Source organism: Triticum dicoccoides, chromosome 2A (assembly GCF_002162155.2).
Source record: "Triticum dicoccoides isolate Atlit2015 ecotype Zavitan chromosome 2A, WEW_v2.0, whole genome shotgun sequence".
Classification (NCBI taxonomy): Eukaryota; Viridiplantae; Streptophyta; class Magnoliopsida; order Poales; family Poaceae; genus Triticum; species Triticum dicoccoides.
In genome coordinates, this window is record NC_041382.1 from 65,585,319 (window position 1) to 65,592,036 (window position 6,718).

Sequence of the window (6,718 nt, forward strand, 5' to 3'; positions counted from 1 at the left end):
TGGTGTACATTTGAAAAACTGTGGAATAGTTTCGCAACTCACGCCACCCGGAACACCACAGCGTAATGGTGTGTCCGAACGTCGTAATCGTACTTTACTAGATATGGTGCGATCTATGATGTCTCTTACAGATTTACCGCTATCATTTTGGGGATATGCTTTAGAGACGGCCGCATTCACGTTAAATAGGGCACCATCAAAATCCGTTGAGACGACGCCTTATGAACTGTGGTTTGGCAAGAAACCAAAGTTGTCGTTTCTTAAAGTTTGGGGCTGCGATGCTTATGTGAAAAAGCTTCAACCTGATAAGCTCGAACCCAAATCGGATAAATGTGTATTCATAGGATACCCAAAGGAAACTGTTGGGTACACCTTCTATCACAGATCCGAAGGCAAAACATTCGTTGCTAAGAATGGATCATTTCTAGAGAAGGAGTTTCTCTCGAAAGAAGTGAGTGGGAGGAAAGTAGAACTTGACGAGGTAACTGTACCTGCTCCCTTACTGGAAAGTAGTTCATCACAGAAAACTGTTTCAGTGACACCTACACCAGTTAGTGAGGAAGCCAATGATAATGATCATGAAACTTCAGATCAAGATACTACTGAACTTCGTAGATCAACCAGAGTAAGATCCGCACCAGAGTGGTACGGTAATCCTGTTCTGGAGGTCATGCTACTAGATCATGATGAACCTACGAACTATGAAGAAGCGATGGTGAGCCCAGATTCCGCAAAGTGGCTAGAAGCCATGAAATCTGAGATGGGATCCATGTATGAGAACAAAGTATGGACTTTGGTTGACTTGCCCGATGATCGGCAAGCGATTGAGAATAAATGGATCTTTAAGAAGAAGACTGAGGCTGATGGTAATGTTACTGTCTACAAAGCTCGACTTGTCGCAAAAAGGTTTTCGGCAAGTTCAAGGAATTGACTACGATGAGACCTTCTCACCCGTAGCGATGCTTAAGTCCGTCCGAATCATGTTAGCAATTGCCGCATTTTATGATTATGAAATTTGGCAAATGGATGTCAAAACTGCATTCCTGAATGGATTCCTGGAAGAAGAGTTGTATATGATGCAACCAGAAGGTTTTGTCGATCCAAAGGGAGCTAACAAAGTGTGCAAGCTCCAGCGATCCATTTATGGACTGGTGCAAGCCTCTCGGAGTTGGAATAAACGTTTTGATAGTGTGATCAAAGCATTTGGTTTTATACAGACTTTTGGAGAAGCCTGTATTTACAAGAAAGTGAGTGGGAGCTCTGTAGCATTTCTGATATTATATGTGGATGACATATTACTGATTGGAAATGATATAGAATTTCTGGATAGCATAAAGGGATACTTGAATAAAAGTTTTTCAATGAAAGACCTCGGTGAAGCTGCTTACATATTAGGCATTAAGATCTATAGAGACAGATCAAGACGCTTAATTGGACTTCCACAAAGCACATACCTTGACAAAATTTTGAAGAAATTCAAAATGGATCAAGCAAAGAAAGGGTTCTTGCCTGTGTTACAAGGTGTGAAATTGAGTAAGACTCAATGCCCGACCACTGCAGAAGATAGAGAGAATATGAAAGATGTTCCCTATGCATCAGCCATAGGCTCTATCATGTATGCAATGCTGTGTACCAGACCTGATGTGTGCCTTGCTATAAGTTTAGCAGGGAGGTACCAAAGTAATCCAGGAATGGATCACTGGACAGCGGTCAAGAACATCCTGAAATACCTGAAAAGGACTAAGGATATGTTTCTCGTATATGGAAGTGACAAAGAGCTCATCGTAAAAAGGTTACGTTGATGCAAGCTTTGACACTGATCCGGACGATTCAAAATCGCAAACCGGATACGTGTTTACATTAAACGGTGGAGCTGTCAGTTGGTGCAGTTCTAAACAAAGCGTCGTAGCGGGATCTACATGTGAAGCGGAATACATAGCTGCTTCGGAAGTAGCAAATGAAGGAGTCTGGATGAAGGAGTTCATATCCGATCTAGGTGTCATACCTAGTGCATCGGGTCCAATGAAAATCTTTTGTGACAATACTGGTGCAATTGCCTTGGCAAAGGAATCCAGATTTCACAAAAGGACCAAACACATCAAGAGACGCTTCAACTCCATCCGGGATCTAGTCCAGGTGGGAGACATAGAGATTTGCAAGATACATACGGATCTGAATGTTGCAGACCCGTTGACTAAGCCTCTTCCACGAGCAAAACATGATCAGCACCAAAGCTCCATGGGTGTTAGAATCATTACAGTGTAATCTAGATTATTGACTCTAGTGCAAGTGGGAGACTGAAGGAAATATGCCCTAGAGGCAATAATAAAGTTATTATTTATTTCCTCATAATCATGATAAATGTTTATTATTCATGCTAGAATTGTATTTACCGGAAACATAATACATGTGTGAATACATAGACAAACAGAGTGTCACTAGTATGCCTCTACTTGACTAGCTCGTTAATCAAAGATGGTTATGTTTCCTAACCATGAACAATGAGTTGTTATTTGATTAACGAGGTCACATCATTAGTAGAATGATCTGATTGACATGACCCATTCCATTAGCTTAGCACCCGATCGTTTAGTATGTTGCTATTGCTTTCTTCATGACTTATACATATTCCTATGACTATGAGATTATGCAACTCCCGTTTACCGGAGGAACACTTTGGGTACTACCAAACGTCACAACGTAACTGGGTGATTATAAAGGAGTACTACAGGTGTCTCCAATGGTCGATGTTGGGTTGGCGTATTTCGAGATTAGGATTTGTCACTCCGATTGTCGGAGAGGTATCTCTGGGCCCTCTCGGTAATACACATCACATAAGCCTTGCAAGTATTACAACTAATATGTTAGTTGTGAGATGATGTATTACGGAACGAGTAAAGAGACTTGCCGGTAACGAGATTGAACTAGGTATTGGATACCGACGATCGAATCTCGGGCAAGTAACATACCGATGACAAAGGGAACAACGTATGTTGTTATGCGGTCTGACCGATAAAGATCTTCGTAGAATATGTAGGAGCCAATATGGGCATCCAGGTCCCGCTATTGGTTATTGACCAGAGACATGTCTCGGTCATGTCTACATTGTTCTCGAACCCGTAGGGCCCGCACGCTTAAGGTTACGATGACAGTTATATTATGAGTTTATGCATTTTGATGTACCGAAGGTTGTTCGGAGTCCCGGATGTGATCACGGACATGACGAGGAGTCTCGAAATGGTCGAGACGTAAAGATTGATATATTGGAAGCCTATGTTTGGACATCGGAAGTGTTCCGGGTGAAATCGGGATTTTACCGGGTTACCGGGAGGTTACCGGAACCCCCCGGGAGCCATATGGGCCATCATGGGCCTTAGTGGAAAGGAGAAAGGGGCAGCCCACGGTGGCTGCGCCTCTTTCCCCTCCCCTAGTCCTATTAGGACTAGGAGAAGGTGGCCGGCCCCCCTCTCTCCCTTCCCCTCCGAGGAATCCTAGTTGGACTAGGATTGGGGGGAGGAATCCTACTCCCAGAGGGAGTAGGACTCTCCTGCGCCTCCCTCTTTGGCCGGCCAGCCTCCCCTCCTCTCCTCCTTTATATACGGAGGCCGGGGCACCTCTAAACACACAAGTTGACACAAGTTGATCCACGTGATCGATTCCTTAGCCGTGTGCGGTGCCCCCTGCCACCATATTCCTCGATAATACTGTAGCGGAGTTTAGGCGAAGCCCTGCTGCTGTAGTTCATCAAGATCGTCACCACGCCGTCGTGCTGACGAAACTCTTCCCCGACACTTTGCTGGATCGGAGTCCGGGGATCGTCATCGAGCTGAACGTGTGCTCGAACTCGGAGGTGCCGTAGTTTCGGTGCTTGATCGGTTGGATCGTGAAGACGTACGACTACTTCCTCTACGTCGTGTCATTGCTTCCGCAGTCGGTCTGCGTTGGGTACGTAGACAACACTCTCCTCTCGTTGCTATGCATCACATGATCCTGTGTGCGCGTAGGAAATTTTTTGAAATTACTACGAAACCCAACAGTCTTTGTTGCCAACCAGTTCTCCAAGATATCCTCGCTGACCTCCTCCGGGTGGATCCGAGTGGTATCTTCGAGCCCAGAGTACATCCACATCAGATGATCGCGCGCGTGAAGAGGTTGGACGCGTCGACCAAGAAAGACCTCCAGCAGATCCATCCCGGTCACTCCGTCGCGGACAAGCTGGACGACCCGTTCGACCAGCTCCTTGACCTGCGCCTTCTCTTCTGGAACTACCTTCAGGGGAGCAGGCTTCTCCACTCGAGCCAAGGAGAAAGGACACTAGTGCAGAACCGGGCAATTGCACCGGTTCGCAAGGGGCTTTAGTGCCGGTTCGGTAACCGGCACTAAATTGTAGGCACTAAAGCCCCCCCCCCCTTTAGTACCGGTTCAGCACGAACCAGTGCTAAAGGGAAAACATGTGGCACGAGCCAGCTCCGTGGGCGCGTAGGACATTAGTACCGGTTGGTAACACCAACCGGTACTAAATGTTTTGGTGTGTTTTGGTTTTATTTTTTATTTTTACTTTAATTTTGTGTTTTCAATTTAATTTAGTGATTGTTTTACATTATAATGAGTATCTAAATCATTAGGTGATTAGTTTGACTGGATGCGTGTGGATCCTAGCTAAGTCATCAAGTATATGTCATATCCATATTATATATACTTGATCACCTACTTAAGTGATCGAGGTAATATGGATATGGCATATATATACTTGATCACTTAGCTAGAATCCATCCAGTTGAAACTAATATGCAATTTCTTTCATAAATGATATAATAACTCATCATCATCATCATCATCATCATCATATTAATTAATATAAAAACTCTTGCATCATATATATCATCACCAACGGTTTTCATAGCAAAGATATCATCGAGTTCAACATGGTAATGATATTATAAGCGTTCATAACACCACAAAAGCAAATCACTCTTTGAGATTAAGTTCAGGACGAAGAACACGGACATGAGAGGACAAGTACTAAGAGCATGAACTAGCTAATTAATCACTCCTATTGCTCTCTCTCACGTAAAATAGCATAGAACATGTATAGCTTTTCTGATTCATCATATTGGAGCATGCAGATGAACCTGTCTCCTAATCATGGGTTGCGCTTCTGATTGCTGCCCCCTAGTACTTCTCTGTGATCGTTCACAATTTTGCTCCAGTCTTTTACTATTAAGCATTCCTCGCTATTAGAAATCCTGAATGCACTAAAGTGCATTGTAGGATATCTTGGCCGTAAGCTAACAATATTCATGGTACCTTTAGTCTCGATCCAATCAGGCACAACATTCATCGGGAGTCCCTGTTGAAGAACATCGTATAGTAACATACTTAGCAATGAAGTTTAGCTTAAAAAATAATGTATGCAAAAGATGCACTGAGAAGAAATAGTAGAAATCTTACCATCTTTCCTAAATATATGTGACCGTAGTTCAGTACGAACACTATTGGTCGCAAGTTTTGAGTACTAAAATTTCTAAGTGCAGGAAAGAAATTTGTCTTGACAGCATCAAGATCCTCAAGCCATGAAACATAATGACTTGTCTCCTCGCAGTTTAGTTCAGCCCTGGGACAGTGGATGGTCCTGTCTACCAAGCGCCGGACATGTTTGCTTGATTGGAAGTAAGCTGTCAATATTAATTGAGATCTATTAATTATTCAACTGGTTCAAATAATCTCATATCGAAGACATAAATATGGTTGATAAACTCACATAATGGTAGAACTGGAGGCATCTGCACATCGACCCGGATGTCTCTGTTACCTTCAATATCATCTTCCGGACGAATATCAAAGGTGATAACCATATCAGGCTCAAATGCATAAGCCTTGCATAGTGCTTGCCAAGTTTTGCATTCAAAATAGGTGTATGTGTCTGCATTGTATAATTTGACGTTGAAGGTATAACCATGCTCGATCTTCAAGTAAACTCTTTTTACCTCCATAGTTTCGTTAGGACTGAAACCTATCTTATCCAAGACAAAAATTCTTGCATGGCAAGGGATACGCTAGTATAATAGTGAAAAATTAAAATTAAAAGTTGAAGCAAATGAAGCATAAGTCATGCTTAATTACGAAAAAAGACTTGTCGTTGTGACTTACTGTATCCACTTTGAAGTTCTCATCCAGCTTGATGCTGAAGCGTCTATCATCAACTAGAAAATTCTGCCGCACATGCCACGCTGGTCTTCGCAGTATTCGCACATAATGAAATCGTGTTCATCGTCAGACGACATTCCTATGTTCATAGGTGAAACATTAAACACTTATTAGTTCTATTAATTCAACTAATTCTGTTAATTCAACTAGTTCAACTAAGCACTTACGAAGAATATACCTAATTAATTGAACTAATTCAACTAATTAGTTCAACTAATTAATTAGATAATGATATCTCATATAACTAAATTAAATATATATCTAACATATAATTTATATCTAATATCTAACATATATGTTCATATATAGGTGAAACATTAAACACTTACTAGTTCTATTAATTCAACTAAATAAACTAGTTCTATTAATTCAACTAAGCATTTACTAAAAATAAACTAGTTCTATTAATTTCTTACTAAAATAAAGTAGGTAGTTCTATATAGTAATATTTTGATTAGATCATCAAATCTCATATACCTAAATTTTCTTACTAAAAATAAACTTGTTCTAT